Below are 19,854 nucleotides of genomic sequence, written 5' to 3' on the forward strand. Positions count from 1 at the left end.
CAGATGAAAGGAAGCTACAAACTAATTCAAGCAGCCTTGTGACTTCTCTTCCAGCTTAGCCTAACACAGTAATAGTTGGGTTCTCTTATAATGAAGGTTTTACAAATATGCTGGGACAATAGAATGAGAAAGACACAAATTATATCAACAAAGCAATGCTTTAAGTTTTTTTTAATAATGTACTTAATAGAGTTAGTGGAGTGATGGAATTACAGTTGGCAGAAACAGTTTCTTTCAAGTGTTTACTTTCGACAAGTCAAGTGTTTCCATGAAGACAAATTGTGTTAAGCAGCATGTTCAGCCTACATACTTGTCTGTTCCCTGAGGATATGAGGCCTGGCCTTGATATCCAAATGAGGTCAGGGGAAAACTTCCACCTCTTTGCACTATCTTGCGGCATTAAAAAAAAAGAAAAAGAAGAAAAAGAGGCAGACAGAGTGTGAGAGACAGCAGAGAGTTCCCAACAACTGGGGCCTGTGTGGCTTTGACTTGGGCCAGTGAAGGTCAGATGTGCAGGTCTGAAGAGTCCTTCATGTGCAGCCTGGATTTCCTGGTTAGTGCTGCTGGAGCTAATTTGCCAGCCAGCCAGCAACGTCCCTCCAAGTTGAGGAACTCACAGAGCGAATTCAAAGATTGCCAGAACAGACTCGGAGCTTTCAGCAGTAACGTGAGATTGCCAAGGACATAGCTCTGGATGACATACCTAGGGTTATTTTAGCAAATGACTGTTTATAATGCAATGTAGACGTATGCACAAAGACACAGTGGCCTCAAGAAAAATAGCGTGCATGTTATGCATTAGATACAATTGCAATTGTGCTCTGTGCGGCTGTATAAGACACAAAGCAAACTATCACGTATTGCTTATAAAATAGCTTAAATTTCATAATCAGTGAGAAATACTTTTTCCATTCTTATTCTAACACAATTTGCATCATAATACAGCAATGAGACCTCAGTCAGGTAAGTGACCCTTCCTTATCAAGGACTGAACAATCCAGAGATAATAGCTCTTTCTTAAGTTCAATTTTATGTGCAGTGAAATGCTATAATTAGGACATAGAAGCTATCAAGTAAAACTGTGCTTAAAGAAAACAGTCTAAATGTATTTTCATCAAATGTACAAGAAGCAATAGACTGCTCTTAAAACTTGCCTCACAAAAGCTAGGCACCAGCTAAATTAATCTATTGTCTGCGTAATGAAGCTGTCCAATGCATTCTTTGGGAAAATAAACTAGCATTCCCCAGTGCAAATCATAATGCGTTCTCACGTGCGATAATACAGGGACAGCTGAACTAAAAAATGGCTCAGGCACTGAAGTGTTGGCCCTTCTCAGCCTCTTCCCTCATTCTGGGAATCAGACACTGCTTGATTTTCCTGGGCTCCAGGCAGGTTATAGGCAGAGAGCTTTCCCACCGTTGTTTGTTTTTAATTACCTCTTTTTGCCTTCCTCTCCTCTTTCTTCACCACCACCAGGGCTGCCTAGGAAGGGGGAGGGAAGAACCTTCCTGAAATATTTCTTAGCAAAGAGAGGCCCCAATGCTGGAATTTGGGCTGGATGGGTGCATGAAGACGTTGCTTCTCTGTGTGTGGGTTGTTTTTTTTCTTTCTTTCCAATAGCCAGGCTGTTTTATTCTTTTCAATGGTAATGATGTGTGCAAGGAATGATTTTGTTGTTTATTGAAGCAGTTAAACCGTAATTGCAGTGAGAGGATAAAGAAAATGGCTTTTTCCATATCCTTCTTGATATAATCTCTATGCTAATAATACCCAGATTGCTATGTTTGAGAAAGGACACATGTATATATTTATATGGGGAAAGAAACACATTAGCAAGGCAGAAAAGGTGGCTAAGAAGAGTGATGAAAGAAAAATGCCTAGTCTGGGAGGGAGAGAACAAGTAAGACAAAACAAATTGCAGGCCTGACTAATTTCTTCCCTGGATATGTGACATGAGAAGAAGAGTTGGCTACAGCTCAGTTTATAGGACCAGTTCATAGTTTGACCCCAAGCCAAAAATGCCCATTGGGTTTCTGTGCTCCATTTGGTTTGCTGCCATGAACAAAGAAATACAGAAGCCACCAAACATCCAGCAACTGTTGCCTTCCCCCTCTGCAACAGCAGTAAGCTGTTTTGTGGCTGCATCAGCACACAGGAGCTTTTTGACTTAAACATGGAGAGATACTGGAACTATAGAAAAATATTTTCACTGTTTTGCTACACAATCATATTTGGGGACATATGTGGGACATGATCTGGTCATTCCTTTGTCTGTGATCTGTTAGTTTATGCAACACCTAGAATAGAATCATAGAATCATTTTGGTTGGAAGAGACCCTCAGGATCATCGAGTTCAACCATAACCTAACCTAATCTAACCTAACTTGGTACTAAACCATGTTCCTAAGAACCTCATCTAAAAGCCTTTCAAATACCTGCTGAAATGAATTTTGCGTAGGTCTAGATGCCTGCCGGGTAGTCACCCCGGACTTTTTTTGTAGTTGTTGGACAGAAGTTGACATTCTTATTGGGCAAGTAGTCTTGATATGCTTAAATGCCCCCCTAAACTAAAGTGAATTAGTGTCTTTTCCTCTCACTCCTGACCTTACGAGGAGGTTAGATAAAGAGCCAGACATCAGTGTCTATTCTGTAAACAACTTAAATGAAATCCCACAACAGATCTCTGAACCTGACAGAAAGATGATGCATCAATAAGGGTTACATCTGCAGTTACCAGTAGCCTTGTCTCTGTTGTTCCTGGGTGGAAGGGTTGCAAGTAGCACTTGTCAGGTAAAAACAGCGAAAACAGCTACCAAAACAAGTTGGTGTTTAATGGGTAATGCTTTCTAATTGCTGGAATCAAAAACCTGTCTTGGCTTGCTAAGCTTCTCTCTTTTTTTTTGGTCACCTTCAACAAGTCTTTATTTAGATATGCTGTGACTATGAAGTCAGAATCTCCATGTTCTTGTTTACAAAGCTGAAGACACATTCGATGGAGAAAACTGAACCCACTAACACTCATACTCAAAATATAGCTGAATCTCCTGACTCAGCTTGCTTTTATATTGTTTAGGGAAGAGGAGCAGAGGGAGAGCAGCTGTGCTGGACTCACAACTCCCATGCACAAATGCAATTTCTTCAGATTACCACCTTAAAGAGAACTTATTCTAATGTCTTCATTTCCATCTTTGGGGGGCATTTCACTTGCTCTTGAATGCAAATGTATTTCAAGGCATGTTTCAACCTTCTCTCTCCCCTTATTCCTTCCCTAATGATGAAGTCTTATGGTCTTTTAGGTAGCTGGCAGGCATCCAAGAGAAGGGGAATGAAACATCTCTATGCTTATTTGAGAGAGAATCTCTTATGAATAAAGAAGGACCCCAGAATATCAGGTTTTACATGCTGCTCTAATTATTTTTTTTTCAGAAAGTCAGATTAATTCCAATTATAAGCTTACAATATAACAATTTGCAAAAAACCCCCACATTTCTTCCGTCACCAGTAATTCCTGGTTACAGGTCAGCAGGGCTTTATATTGCTAACATATGACATCATAGTGTACACTGCTCTTCTAGAATCATCACATCATACATGATCTGGCCAAATTCTGTATTAGTTCATTTGTAAAAATGCACACATTCCATTTAGGCTTGAAAAAAGTGAGAAAATAAAGTTCCACAATGCCCAAAATCTATTTTCTTTCTGTATTCATCTGCAAAACTTCTTCCCCCTTTCTCTGAGGTGTGGAGAACAATCTGCACAAGTATAAAAATCTTTGTTTCTACTTCAGCATGTCAGTTGTTGGCTTTTGTCCACTTCGCAAAGGGTGTCAATGGGGTCACCTGTGTTTGATCATTACAGAGGGAATGCACATCCTTATCTGCATCCTACACTTTACTGGAAGTGTAGGCCTCCTCATCAGGCTGGAAGGGATGAATTCAGTAAGACCATCCTTCTCCTGATGTCAAGGAAAGAAAGGTCAGTATAAGCAATTGCTGTTTAAGTTTAGTAAAGTTGAGGAAAGGAGATTAGCAAGACTGAGCTTTGTCACCTCTTGGGTTTTGGTTCAAGTCTTCAGTGAATGAAAAATCATCTGTGCCCGAAATGAATTCATATCTGTCAGAAAGTATTTCAAAGAGACAGTAACCTCTGCCTGTCTCAGACTGAGGTAAGTGTTGAAAATCCACCTCTCCTTACAGCGAGTTCAGCAAAGACAAAGGAACACTGATGAGGCTGGAAGCATATTGGTCCAGAGAAAGTGATAGAAAAGCTTTTCCCTAGAATTTAATGACAGTCAAGGATTCTTAAGGTTGCTGTGGCTTTTGGCTACCACTTCTCTACTACCTTCCATGAATAGCACATGAAAATGGTAGAGAGAAAGCTTTCGTGAGGGTGACTAGAAAGCCAGGCTTTGTTTTATTCAATTTTATTTTGCCATTACCAGGGACAGAAGCCCTGATTATTTCATTCAGAAAAGTGCCACACATTTCTGAGGAGTGTGAAAAGGCAAGTAGATCCCTTAAAGTAGTAATGTTTATAAAGAAGGGAAAAAAGTCAGCAATACTAAGTCTGTAAAAATCAAGCTCACATTGCATTTCTCACTGTCAGTGGTACAACGGTAAATCTCAGAACAACATTTCTGGGATAAATATGGTATACAGGAAGAGTGGGAAGGGAGGGCAGCCTGAGATATTCTGAGTGATACTCAAGGAATTATAAAGTAAATTGCACAGCACAATAAACTGTTTCTGTTATGCTATTGTACCTTACTTCTATTAGGTACAGAGTAATTGCAGAGTCAGTTTATTGTTCCAGAAGAACAGAGGAATTGGAAAAAAGAGGCAGCATTCTGCTTTTCTTGAAAGAGATCTCATTTTCTGTCTGTAGATTCCAGAAATGTGAACAACCAAAGAAAAAGAGAAACTTGAAGCAAGACATCCTCTTAGTTCAAGCCACTGTTGTAACCTGTTGGTTATTTGTACATTTTTACTTACAGCAATTGCAAAATTGCTAGACCAAACCTCAGAGAATAAACTCTAAAGCATTTCTTATGGACATCTTAACCTTGCCTAGAAGTAGTGCTGTGATATCTCACAAGGTATTTCACATATGTGCATGTGAAAACTATGTACAAAATATAAGTAAGAAACAGATATTCCAGTGACCTGAGCTTGACTCTTCTTCCAAACAAGGCTATAGCTCTGGTGAAAGCACAGTAGGTACTTTAACATACCAATCATATCTCTCATCTCAGAAGAGCTGGTGACATGATTCCCTCTCATTAGGAGAGAAATAAGTAGTCATATTCTCCCAGGCAGAAGAGACAGAAGTGAAGGAAGGAAAGATATTAAGTACAATTCACCTGGAAGGTGTGTGCTGGGCCTATTAATATTGTTGTCTGATTTCTTATTTTAGCCTGGAGCATTTCCCTGTTCTTGTAACCTGCAAGCAGAGCAGAGGTAGGAACATCTGGCTACTTCTACCGACAGTCACAGCCTGTTTGACCAGCTCTAGGAACAAGTGATGTGACTCAAATGGGAATTACAGAACAACCTCTGAGAAGTTTTGAAACCAGATCTCGACAAAAGTGTCTGGGAAGTAGAACTGGAAAAAGAATCCCTTTTCTTTTTCTGATTTCTTTTTCTTGTTTCCCTGCCTGTGACCGTACTGTTATGCTTTATGTTAGCTCCTCTTTGTGTGCATTGTATTTCAAATGTTCATGGATACCTAACTCAGGTAACCAGCTAGAATGATTCCATATTAATCATTTGCCATGTCTAGATAGCTGAATCCATCCATTGTTAAAAAACAGCTGTGTAACAGGAGAGCTGCACGAACATCACCGTAAGTAAATACATCTCCACAGGCTTCAAAATGAGACTTTTTTTTTGGCAACACATAAAAGGAAGAACCTCATACTGCATTGTAGAAATCTCTGTCTTTGGAAGCTCCGGAGTGCAAAGGTACATGCAGATTACAGAAACAATGAGATAAGTTCACAGGAGAATACTCCATCAGTGTTTTCCTGCTCCTTCTCTCTGCTCTCCACCCTGGCAGGAACCTTGGCCTTCACTCTGAGAAGTCAAAAAGACTTCGTTTCAGACAACAAGAGAAAGAGCAAGCAGTTCTTATCCTGGATGGCTCTCTATACTCAGTTGTCTGTGAAAGGATGTGCAGCCCTCCGCTAAGTTGCAGTTGCATTACATTAGAATTTCTACTTTGAATTAGATACTGTATATTTAAATCTAAACCCAAAGCCTTGAACAGTCTCTTTGACAGTAATGAGAAAAATTAGTAGTGTGAAAATCCATGACCTTTACTGCAGTTTTGTAATTCTTCGGAGTCCATTGTTCCCAAATTACCTATTTATCTGTTTTGAGATAGGAATGTGTTCAAGATGTGGCAGGGTGGTGGGCTGATGGGAATGCTGATCTCTGAGAGCAGAAGTTTTTTTTTCTTTTGAGTTAACAAGAGTATTTGTATCTGCCTGTCTCCATGACTCACGCAGGGATTGTAAATTATTCCCCTCTGGGAGCCAGAGGCTACCAGCTCATCTGTTTTACTGCATGCAGTAACTCACTTGCTCTCTCTGGGAGGCTTTCTTACATAAATAGCTCTGTTGACAAATGTCCCATTTCAGGGTTCTGCATTGGTTTCAATAGGATATTTCATATTTAAAGTTCAATATTTGCTAAAGTACTTAGTAAAAGAAGATTTAAAGAGAGAAAACCTATCCTGTCCATCATAATTTTATTGTTGATTCCACTCTTCCACTGGTCCCCATGCCTGTAGAGATGCTATCTCAGCAATGCTACCAATATACTTCCCTACTTTCTTTTGTGGGTGGGATGTTCTCCCCTACACAAAGCTCCATGTGCACTTAGTAGAATGGCAAAGTGAGAGGGAAGCAGAACAGACTTCAAAGCTCAACCGTTTCCTCATTTTTCTATTCTAGCAAATGGCTGGTTTCAGTGACTGTTTCTGTAAGGCAGAAAAGCAGCCAGCAGAGAAGGCCGTGGTTGTTTCATGGTTCACCTACATCAGCAGGAAACACAAACACATCAGGCAATGCATCTCACTATCCTTTTCCTGATAGATTCTAGTAGCAGACCTTTGGAGTAAAGCCAAGATAAACACAGAGGAAAGTTTTGTCTCTAAACTCTTCCTGCTCTTGAAAAGAGGCCCACTGGGACTGGAAGTTATACCTGTATTTTTAGTAAACCTTTGATTTTTTTTTTTTTTTTTTTTTCCTGGAATGAGCTTCTAGGAGATACTTTGACCAATCCAAACTCCATGTACTCTGCTTTACCTAACTTTAATAAAACCTTTCCAGAATGCATAAAGTTTTGAGTAAGAGTGCAGAAATGAACAAGTCTTGTTTACCTGTGAAACAGGTGGCCTGTTCTCAGTCACAAACAACCATCAGTGAGGATGGAAAAGTGGCTCTCCTGGAGCATAAAATCATAGAATATTAATAGTGCAGGTTGGAAGTGACCTTCAAAGGTCATCTAGTCCCACCCCCTTGCCATAAGTGGGGACTTCTTCAACTAGATCAGGTTGCTCAGAGCCCCGTCCAGCCCGGCCTTGAATGTCTCCAGGGATGGGGCATCTACCACCTCTCTGGGCAACCTGGGCCAGTGTTTCACCACCCTCAGTGTAAAAAAATTCTTCCTCACATCTAGCCTGAATCTCCCCTCTTTAGTTTAAAACCATTACCCCTTGTTCTATCACAACAGGCCCTGCTAAAAAGTCTGTCCCCATCTTTCTTATAGGCTCCTTTTGAATACTGAAAGGCCACTATAAGGTCTACCCAAAACATGCTTCATTCTGTGACAGCAGCACAGGCAGCTGAGGTACATCACTTCTCAAATACATACCTGTTCCTCTATGCAACTACTGAGAACCCCAGACTGACTGGATTAGTTGTCCAAGTGTTAAAACAGCAAGGGTAAAGGGAGATTAACTTTACTTCAGGCAGTGGACACAAGAAGACCCTAAGTGACTATGAAAGAAAACATTTCCTCTGATACATTTCATGTACCTATAATTATTTTCCTGGCAGTTCTTTAGCTTCCTAATCCTTTTCTGCAGTGGTAAAAAGCATTTGGTCTGCTATTTAGGTTAGCAGTTTGACACATATGCAAAGTGAATAGCATGTAAATTAGCCCAGGATGCAGTTCTTCCAGATGAACAGCCATATGTAAATGTAAGGAATTAATATAATCTCTGCTAATTGAGATTATTTATGTAGTAAATCATCTGAGACCCTACAATTTTATTTAAAAGACCAAAATGCTTTTAAAATGAATTTTAATTTGATTCCACTTCTTTCAGTAAAAAGTTCTATTTGAAAGAATTGCATGAAGAAATTTCTAGTTTGAGCCCACGCAGCTGTAGATTCCTTGTCATGCAAAGTTTTATGTAACAGTAAAACCTAATTCTCTGTTACTGCTACACTTGTACTTAGTTTGTCTTCCAGCAAAAATTTTAAAGCAAATGCCAAGCAATTTGTTGGGATGATGCAAACAACACAAATGAACCTTAAGTGAGATGTTCTTTATCAGCCGCTGGCAGACTCTATCCATTGTTCATTTCAGAAATTATGCAGGTAAAGCATTTCATGTGTTTAAGAAGCTTTTAGTACATCTACCCAACATGTATAGGGAACACAAAATCAGTCAAATTCCAAAGAAAAAAAATAACATCCTATGAAAACCTGACTGACTTACCACTTAAAATATTTAGAGGATTTCTTTTTTTCTTTCAAATGGTTTTACATTCCACATACTATGGAGTTTTTAAACAGGAAACCAACAGATTTGCTTGGACCTTCTGTTAACTTCCCAAAAGTGAATTCAAAACACAAATCTCTGAAAAATTCTGTGTTTCCAGACAGACAAATAAATAGTACCTTGAGGTGCAACACCTGCAGATGTATTCTTCCGAGTTTGTGGTTCCTCTTCCACAGAGAAAACGTTGCAAAAAACCCATCTGCTACAAAGCTCTCACAAAATGCCTTCCTAGCATCCTTGCCTGTTGAGGAGCTGTCAAAAGCTGTCACTCCACATGGGAGTCCAGGCTCAGCCTGTTGCTGAGGGCAGGATTACACTGGTTTTGTCAGCGTAGAAGTAGTGTCAGGCACTACAACTAGCAAGGCAGAAAGAGTATTCACCTCCCCACTGTCCCATGTGTTGTGTGAGCACATAACAAGGCTTCAGACTTATAGAACAGCACCAAGTACCTTGATGGTTCATAGTATATGGGACAAGCACAGCAGCATTTTACCTTGGGATGGTGTACAATCATAGGTAATTATGGCTGGAAGGGACCTAAGTCTAAATAATTAGCTTATTCATCTGCTCTGAGACAGGATCTACTGTACTACTGCAACACTGACAGGTATTTCTCTAACTCAAGTTTATTATTAAAAGCCACTGGTAACAGGAACACTGCAACAACCTGGCGAACTATTCTTATGCTTTGTCATACTTTTAGCAACAGTTTTTAGCAAGAAATTTTGCCAGAAGCTTTATCACAATCTTTTTTTCAATGCAATTTAAGTTAAGTTTGAATAGTCATGTTAAGAAATCCCAATCATTCTCAGGAAATACAATTTTGTTTCCCTTTTATAACTTCTGGAAAAATTTAACTTAATTTCATCAGGGCATGGAGATACCAGGAGCCTCTGCCAGGTTCCCCAATGGCCCTTTTTTCTTGTTGGAAAAGGAATTCACCTTACAGAGTACCAGAAGAGGGTGGCTGCCACTCTGAGTTATTAGTTTGAGTTATTTTCTGACACATGCATTTATTTTTCTTAAATTATTTTTTAAGGTTTCCTTTGCAAAATATCTCAACAATTGTCTAAATAAAATGACAAAGTTATATGCTTCTAGAGAACAGAACAGAAGCTTTAGCAAGGGGCTGGTACCTTAAGCAGAAGTTTACCACCAGTGTTAGAAGAGATGCTCAGCACCCTCAGTAGTACAATACAGGCAAGAAACACACTCTTTGCAAAACCCTACCTGAATAGCTGGCCATTGGGCTTCCAAAAGCAGGTCCTTCAAACACCAGACACAGATGTGGTGCTTACTAATTGTGTGAAAACCTGTCTGTCCTTCTGGGGGACTTGTAGGAAGGGCATTGGAGAATTGTGTCCTGGTTGCTTCCTAATTGATTTCTTGATAGCTTCCACCTGGAGCCCAGAGGGTGGCCACCCACTGCCTCACTGAGGAGGATGTACTGCCTCATTGATACAAAGTTTTTCTATGTAGATAGTCGAACTGGGGAGAAAAATCAAGGTGGTGTTTGGTCTAACCACACAGTGAAGGCATGTGTAGTGTGGGTCCTGACATTACTGTGCTTCATCAGATGCATTCAAGTGAATGAATGCCTTAAAGTTATAATGTTGTTTTATATCTGCTTTTATACTGAGCACTTTCTGTAACCCATGAACTTGTCCCTATAAGAAGCCTATCATATTTGACTTTGTAACAATTTAAGCCTATAAAATTTGGCTTTCTAGGATGTAGAAGACAGTAATCACTAGAAATCAGACAATTCCAGGGGACATCATGATCCCAGCCTCCGACTATGATGCTTTATAGAGGCGATAAGTGAAAAATGCCTTCCTTTAGGCTGTAATTCAAAAAGGTGCACCAAAGTATGTTGAGAGCAGTGCACTTTCTCTCCCTTCTAACCTCTCTTTGCAATGAAATACATTTTTACTTTAAGTGTTCAACTCTTTCACAGGGAAAGTTGTTGATTACCACTGTAGGGACAAGGAGAAAAATAAAGAAGTGATGGGAAATAAAGCAAAAATGTTATCTGTTGGGGTCTGTGATGGCCAATAAAGTAATTCAACAACACAGCTGTTAGCAAACAGTTGGAGCTAGTTTGCAGTGACCCCTGAAATCAGACGCATAGACAAGGAAGGCAGAAAAGGGAGAGAAAGTAGAGTTTTTCAGCTGTCAGTGGAAAATAAATCAGCTAGTTTTACCCCTCTACACTGTCAGTGAGTAGGCACATCTCGTGCTCCCCAGCCACCTGTGCAGGCTGCAGGAGAACAATGATTTAGTGACTTCCTGTTTTCCCTCATCAAAATTTTAATCATTAGAATAGCACTTTTGCTGCAAAAGCCATGAGAAAGGAACAGAGAAAACAGCTGGTTAGAGATGCAGGCTGTCAGGAACCACCTGCATGAAAATGTGCATGCATGCATGCTTCCCCATTTTTCATTCAGTATGCGAAAAAACATTAATTGCCACTGGAAGTACAGTGTGATGTCTTTTGATTAGTCTCCTGGGCCAAGAGTGTAAGAGAGGCAGTACATTCTTAACACAGAACCTATTGATTAAATCTTGCATTCTGACCAGGAAAACTTGGTTGAAACAATAATGTTTTAGGGATGTGTCCTTAATTAGAGTCAATCAAATGGCACTAACCACTAAGTACCACAATTCTTCAGGAAATCCTGGTAGGAATTTAGACCCTCTTCGCTTGAGCTAAGACAAAGCTCATATGTGAAGGTCATGTTTTCCATGCTGTCAACCACCTCCAGGAGCTGCCTTACCCCTGGAAGACAAAGAGTTGACAGCTGTAAATATAAAATTAGTGGAAAAAGAAGCATTTGATGGTATCAAAACCACTCACAGAACATGTACAGAAGTGTTATCTCATACATTCAGGTAAACCCATATGGAGATCACTTTTCAGTATGAAATCAAAACTTTTCATGGAACGGAAAGAGTTGAATGGGTTTGGAGAGATCAAAGGTAAGGGTGCAAACCAGTTGTGATAGTTGCCAGTTTGAGATGGGTACGTGCTTTTCACTAGGAACTGAAACTAGAATTTTCTTTAGTGAATCACTGGACCAGCCATAGGTTCAGAGTAATGAAACAGAGTAAAACAGGTAAAATTGACTGGGTATGTTAAAAGTCCCAGAGCTGTTACTTGGACTTCAGTATCCATAGGCACAACCACAAGAGACCTGAAGAGGAAGAAAACTCCTATAGCAAAGATGTTCAGTCTCTTGGACGAGGTTATTTCCACCTTAGGGTTCATACTAATTTTGTCTGCTTCACTACCATTTCTACCAATCCTGCTAGTCAGAAAAAAACCCCAATGTAACAAAAATCCAGTCCTTTCCATTGTGCACATAAGCATGCAAGAGTTATCTCCAGAGACAGCTGTGAGATGTGGAATATCTGGGCTCAGTGCCTGCTTAGGGAGAAGAATATGTATCTCGCCTCATCGGTGACTAATAGGAGGCGAAAGAAGAGGGGAGGGTGACTGTGACTTGAAAGGCATGGAGTTTTTCTGCCCTCCAGAAACAAAAGTCCAAAACTTTTGTTTACTTATTCTTTTACTATGCTAATGAAGGCATGAAGAAAGATGATAAAGATATAAACTGTTAAATAATTCAGAAGGAAAAGATTTCCAGTCCAAGAAAAAAATTCATAGAGTTTTAAGACCAAAAGAGAAAACTGTGGTAATATATAATAATCTGATCCTACCATTACTCTCTCCTGCAATAGTTTTTGTTGAGGCTGAAGAAAGTACATCCTTCCAAAAATCTCTGCAGCCTTGATTTGAATATTTTTCAATTACAGAGTATTCACTCCAATCAGTAGATAATTTGTTTCAATGACCAATCTTCTCACTGTTAAAATCGGTATGTTATCACTGGCCTGAACTTGCCTAGATTTAACTCCAAGGTATTGATTCTTATTACATCTAAATCCATGAAACTGAAGAGTTCTATTCTTATCAAATTCTGATTTCCACAGCAAAATCTTAACATGTGGCTTGGCATCAAGTCTGGAGATATCTGCAATACTGTTACAACGATATTGGCTGCTATTCATCGTGTTCCTGACTGGAAGGAAACTGAGAGATAAATGAGTGAGTAAGTAGTTTCTGTAGGTCAGTATGAACCAAACCCCAAACAACAAAAAGGAAAAACGACAACAACAAGATGCTGGTAATTAACTAACAAATCAAAGTGACATTCCAGTTTAGCTTTATCGGAACAAAACAACTGATGCTCTGAGGCTGCCTATGCCTCTGAGTACTCATTATTAATCTAAGAAAGTCAGGTGCCTATGAGCCTCAGGAGCAGCAGCTCAAAATTAAGGCTTCTAGGGTACAAGACTCCTTGCCCTGAAGCCAGCTGTCTAGGGAACATGACCTCCATTCATCAGCATGCTGGATAACTGGGTTAAGGACCAAGCACTGCCAGCATCTGACTTAGGTTAGAGGTGGAAATGAAATAGTTCCTGTCCTGCTTTCTGGACTGGGTAAAACAAGAGACTGCCTGTCTGTTCAAGTACAAGAAAAGGGCTTTGAGTTACAGAAAAAGGTTGAAAGGCAACAGAAGCTGGTAGATGATCAGCACTTTTCTATGTCTTTAGCCTTGTTATGTATCTAAATAAGCATTTGGGGTCCAAAACTCAGAAGCACTTGAAAAAAAAAAAGGTAGGTAATCTAAAGGTCAGCACTTGAAAAAGATCACAAACTATCCCTCCTAACAATTCCACAAAGTAAAATGTTAATAAAAAAACCCCAGTCACTATATTAAACTTCTATCTACATTGTTTTAGATATTTCAGGTCTGAAAAAAAGCACTACCATTTGACTAAGTATTTGTTTTGCAGCAGAATAAACCTAAGTTTGGCTTACAAGCTGAGAGCTAACTGCACAGAATAAAACATAATGAATTTAAAATGTGGACTAATTAAATGTATTCTTAACTCAGGAAATCCCTTCCAGCTTAAACAATAATAGTACCAGATCTGATTGCACTTACAGTTGTATTCTTTGTCCAGTATTGAGAGTTCTTCAACTTTTATGGAAAGATGAATAAAAATGGAGCTTTTCATCTATTCTCCAGTTATAGAATTCAGGTAAATAAGCGAATATATAACCTTTCCCTCAAATAATAGTGGAGTTCTTATATTACTAATCGAGAAGCAACAGTTGAAAACATGATCAAAGCACATTTCAAGACTCAAAGCATAAGTTATAGTGGGCCTGACTCATGCCTGTCATGGGTAAGACAGAGTAACCAGTCCAGAGTGGATCTGGATACTGGCTGTTATTTAAGAACCAACTGATTATTTCATATGCTCGTACTCTTCCAGCAGGACTATCTCCCCTAGGTCTTGACTTCCCTCCCAGGACGTAAGATCCCTCCTGGCTTGGGAGGGTCAGGCTGCAAGACAGGCTGGTTCCTGCTGTGCAGCTGCTTGCAGTTCTCAGTCTGCAGCTTTACCAGCCAAGGTTCCTGGGCAACCCCTAGCATTTGCCTCTATTGATATCCCCCATTTCCAAGATCTTCCTTCAGCGGGGACGTGTGGACATTCACACACACACAAAATAATCTTCTGCCTATAAAAAAAACCCCACACCCTGCATTTGCAGAGGGGTTATTTTGCCTACCACAATGACTATTTAGTTAGTGTTTGTGATCTGACATATTGTTCAGCTACAAAAGAACCTCAGAGTTTTTCAGAAGTATATAATGGCCCTAAAAGTATCAATGAATTTCCTACAAGGGAGATATTCTTCACTGGAAAGAACTGCCTCAACTTAATGAGTCAATACTGGATGACTTGGAACAAACTGAGAAACTGAGCAATGAATAACTACCCATTTCATATGATTTTTATTCAAGAGGTTAAAGCACTTGAGCTATGGAACTACCATGACATGTGATCTAGCACTGACAAAATGATGGAGCAATGAAAGGTGGCAGCATGGTACCAATCTTCATCAAGGGCTCCCTGCCTCTGGTGAAAATCACTGAAAAACTTCCCAACTGAAGAAGAGAATGAAGAGTAAATATGATAAATGTATCAACGTGACTTTTGTACAGGAAAGTCATCCATCATATGGACAGAATCAGTGCTCAACTGATCAGTTTGTCACCTTCCAAAAAAGGTGGCAACAGTGCCCCTAATTGAAAGCCCTTCAGCCCTCTCACTGCTTAAAAAGTGGGAAAGAACACCAAACTATATACAGAGTTTTCCCAGTGGAAAGGCAGCTATCGTGATCCTTCTAGGTTCAGTGCTGGGATCTATATTCTTCAACATATAAATAAATAACAGGAAAAAGGCTAAGAAGTGATATCACAAAGTTTTCAGATGATAAACCAGTTTCTGGATACAGAGATCTAGTGCAGCCTACAGGGAACTGCTGCAGAAGGATTGCATGATGTTGAATGACTGGTCAATAGAATAGGCAATGAAACTCAAGGACAATGAGTGTAAAGTAATGCACAAAACAATCAATCAATCAATCAATCAATCAACCCACAACCTTGTACAGACTTGTTGATAAATTGTAAATTAGTTATTTCCATTCAGGAAAGAGATCTTCCACCCACTGTAAATGCTTCTCTGTTACGATCAGGATTACGATCTGGATTTTCTAGTAGGTGCCAAAAAGGCAAAAATAGAAGGTTTAGCTAAATTAATGTAAATGTCTCGCTGCTGACAGAACTGGGAGGTCTCACTCCACAGACCCCCCTTTTTAGTTCTTCCCTTCATTCTCTCTCCTATCCTGCCTTCCCTGCCCTTTCCTTCCATATCCACTAATCCCAGGTGTGTGACCCCTCAGTCTGGCTCTGTGATCTGACTGATCATAAGGCAACTCACCAAAGACAAAAACATTTCTGTGGTTTTGGTTGTTTGTTTTTCTTTTTTTCTTTAAATTAGTTGAGTGAGTTTTCTGCCATTTCAGTGAATTTGCCCACTGTGTGTCTGGACAAGCACCAGAAATGCACAGGCAAGCTGGGAAGCTGGGGTTTACGAATCCAGGAGCTGGGGGTACAGAAGCTGAAAGAAAGAGCAAGATCCTTCCCTCTTGGCAATTGCGTTCTGTTATCTTGGTTCAAGCTGTAATCCAAAGCCAAAAGCTGGTGCTCATTTCTAAGCATCTGCTACTGGCCTTTGACAATGAATTACCTAAATTAATCTTTATTCTGATGCCGCACCGACATTCTTATATTCAATGAATCAGACTTTGAAAGCAATTTGGATATTTACCTTCAAGCAGTATAGATAATTCTGTGAACACTGTCCCAGAACTTCAGTAGACTTCTCCCATTAAGTAATCATTAAAGTAATAGATCTTCCAGCTCTTCTCCCTGTTTAACAAATCATGAAGAAATTTAACTATGTAAGTCTATAATAAACTTTATATATATGCACAGATATTCTTGGATCTCACAATTTTTTCCTTGGTTTAAAGTGGAATAAAACCATCCTTAATAGATTTATTTTTTTCCCGAGCACAGAAATAAACATGTTGTTATAGCCCCAGCAGAAATGTTACAGCTGGAGTCATTCTGCCATTTTTGATATAAAATAATTTCACCATTATTGTGAAGTTCCATTGGTTGCAAAACTTGTCAAAGAATGAAATGATGTAGGGATTAATTACATGCTCTGAGTCATACTTTTATAAAGCTACCACAAAATGGCATCCGAGGAGTACTCAGAGATGAATCCATTTAAACTTTTGAAATTTTACAGCCTGGAAACAGATGACTCTACCTGGAGACACTCTTGATCTGGGCTGTGCCTATTCCCTAACTTGATGTGTAAAATCCAAATGTGGAAACATGGTGGCCAATCCGTCAAAAGCTCCTCAACTTGAGTTGAAGACAAGGTCAGAAAATTAATGTGTTGTTCACAGATGTTACCTTATTTTTCTTCAGGGCATACAAACACAGGAAAAACTGCACAAACTTGAACGTTTAAACTGGAGAAAGCCCAAGAAATAGTCTCTGCTCATACAAACCTGCGTTTCTAAGAATAAGCCATCCAGCAGTACTGTTACTGTGATGATAGACTGTAGAACTCACAGGGTCCACGCACAGGGCAGCTAAAAAAGCCCCAAAAATGTGAACATATCCAGCACTGAGATTTCTGATTGCTTGCTTTCTAATGGAAAAAGAAATATTTAACAGATGTGCTAGCTCGTTTGTTGTCAAGAAGCTATATGTATATGCTTGCTGATATAGCTTGGCATAGCACTGGTCAAAAACATCTTAGCCTGTGTCACACTTGTCTTCCAGCAGCATAGCTATATCGAGGTTAAGTGCAAATATAGCAAGGCCTATATACACACACAGATTTTTGTGCAAACAGGAGGTCTGTGAAGTCAGGATACCAGCTTGTCTTTGATGGGAGGCTGTTGGTATTCAAATGAACATTACAAATCACTGCTGTGAGCCTCAGAGGAAAATAACAGCCATAGCCAACTAACAGATTTGTTAAACACTCTCCATCTTCCCAGTCTAAGGGGAACTATGAAAGTGCATTAGTATAAATATTTGCGTTTAATATATTACAACATCCTGGAAAACTGTCATGAATAAACACTAATCCAAGCACTAACTCTATTCTTCTAGCTTATAGTGAGAAAAATACAGGATCCTGTATTCTCCTTTTCAAATATCCTCACCCCGCAGAAGCACAGTCAGTCAGCTTACGAAGCCAGAGTGAATCGCTGTTAGAAAACACCAGAGAGGGAGGCAGCTCATGACCAGCACCTGGTGCACACGGTCAGAGCTGAGATGGGACAGCTCTGCCCTGGCTCTCACCTTCTGTTTGACCTTGGGCCTTTCTCTGGCCTCTCTTTTCTCTCCTGTCTTCTGCTTCTCTTCAGTACGTAAGTATGGTCAAAGGTGCAGAAGTTAAATTCCTCTGAAAGTTCATTTGGGCAGTTAGTTGCATGTAACTGAAAAGTGAATTTTGGGTCAAGGATTCACAGCTTCACAAACAGGCACTATCTAGGGTAAACCCACACTTAAAATGACTTATTTAATGCCTGGAAAACAGTTTGAGTAGCAGCATAGCATTGCTTAAGACAGAGAAGTGATTTAATGATGAATTTAATGAGACTTTGCAAATTATAACTTTAAAAAAGGGCATCTGTGTAATCTGGCAGTTCAGCATATGGATGCTGGGGGACTGAAAGCTATTTTCTGTGTCTATAAAAGCTGATACCAGAAGTTAACACTTATGAAATGTGTATCTGAATTATTGGTCTAAACAGAGCAGGAGCTGTTGGTCTGATGGTGGGTTGTGTGGGGGCCATATCCAGAAGCGAGTTGGAGGATTCAGTGCCCAACTTCAGCACTGAGTTATCGCAACTGATGTGAACCAGGAGGGATTGGAGTGATCAGAAGATAATACCAGACAACAGCTGGAGATAAACTGTTGCCCGCTGATATAAAAAATATTGCTTCTTCCCTCCCAATATCTTAAGGGACATACGATAATCATTTTTCTAGCCCATGGAAGCCTGGAAGAAAAGAACAATCCTCTTTGTGTTTTTTAATAGCAGTGATGTTGTAGCTGTGGTAGGCAGAGAAAGTGAGGCTGGCTGCACAGCTGACATCATTCACCAGAGCAGATATACAACATTTTCAAGCACAGAGTCACCTGCAGGGTCTCAGAATCCAACAGCACATCTGATTTTTCCAAATATGTAATCAAGGCTAGCAAAAGATGCTACCTTTCCCTCCCAATCTTCCTTTCCTGGAAGTACTGTTATGTAGTTATCTACCACAAGGACTTACAACACAATTAAATTATGGAAACAGTGAGGCCTGGGGAAGTTCCTGTACCACTAGTGAATAACATGAGAGAAAGAGAATAAGTATTGATGGGCACACTAACTTTTCCCTTCCTAGCAGTGTTTTAGGAACAGATGTTTTATAGTTTCACTCCCTCATTTATGACTGGATTCAGTGGACATGACCCAAATTTGATGGAAAGCATAATTTTACTTAGTATAAAGCAGATATGAATGTCAGAAGGAAGATAAATTTATTCTTAAATGAAATAAGAGACCCCAGTCAGTGCTAAGCTAAGCAGCCCCTCTCTTTGGGTGTTGGTTGAGTTAGGGCAGTTTATCGCATGCATATTATTATTTTCCTTTCTCCAGAAATTACCTCATAAAAATAATTTGATAATACAGTGATTAAAACTAGCAGCATTCATTATAATTCTTCTGTGAAATCAGCTGCACGAAATTTACCACACTGGATGAATGATGTGACTTCCCACTGGGGCAGGAAGACTAATGGCTGAGATCAGAAGGTAAATCTAGGACACCAGCAAGCCAACAAGGAGAACAAACAATTGGATGAAAAAACGTTAAAAAGCGGATAATTAATATAAGCACCAAGACAATTTACCTGTTTTATTGCCTGCTGATCCCATTTCTGTCCAACCAGTGCAAGAGGCCACATACTGTGCTAGTGCAAATGCATCGCACTCAGGAGTACGTTTATTCCCTTGATCACAGCCCTTTCTTGTTGTTGAAATGCATGCTATGAAGTTGGCTCTGGCAAACCTCTGAAAAAGCCCTTGCTAAACAAGAAGAGTGTGATAAGATTCAGTTCTCATTTATGAGTGATTTTCCTTCAACCTCTATCATCCTTGAAGGAGATATCGGGCTAACTAAAGTTACTCGCTAATCTCAAGCACCTTCTGAAAGCGGACTCTAAAACTTGTCTTTCCAAAACCGTCCTAATCTCTGAAAATTGCTATCAAAAACTGCAGTAAAACAGCCATCCATCCATTCTCAGCTCTTGTCACAGTAACTCAGAAAGATATATAGCCACGCTGACGTGTTGAAAGCAAGCCAGATTTCAAAGGCAGCCATCTGCATGAAAAACTTGCTCTGTTTTCATTGTCTGAAATAATGCCCACTTCTCTTTTCTTAGTTGTTTTGTGTGTGTATATCTGTGGCTTGCTTGAAGCCCTTGCTTGAAATGGGGGTAGAAGAAAAGGTATCTCAATAATAAGGCTGGAGTAATGCTCCTGAGCAAGTCTGTCCCT

At 39.7% G+C, this 19,854-nt stretch overlaps 1 long non-coding RNA gene across 1 annotated transcript; it reads right to left on the reverse strand.

Annotated features, from left to right (window-relative positions):
- Nucleotides 1-16,043: 16,043 nt before the first annotated feature.
- Nucleotides 16,044-19,527, reverse strand: LOC309439609. The gene is made up of 3 exons (XR_014184041.1): nucleotides 19,209-19,527; nucleotides 16,802-16,885; nucleotides 16,044-16,145 (listed from the first exon to the last, which is right to left on the reverse strand). It is a non-coding gene; the product is annotated as an uncharacterized lncRNA (long non-coding RNA).
- Between the last annotated feature and the right edge of the window lie 327 nt (nucleotides 19,528-19,854).

This window comes from Streptopelia decaocto (assembly GCF_964273445.1).
Source record: "Streptopelia decaocto genome assembly, chromosome: 1".
NCBI lineage: Eukaryota > Metazoa > Chordata > Aves > Columbiformes > Columbidae > Streptopelia > Streptopelia decaocto.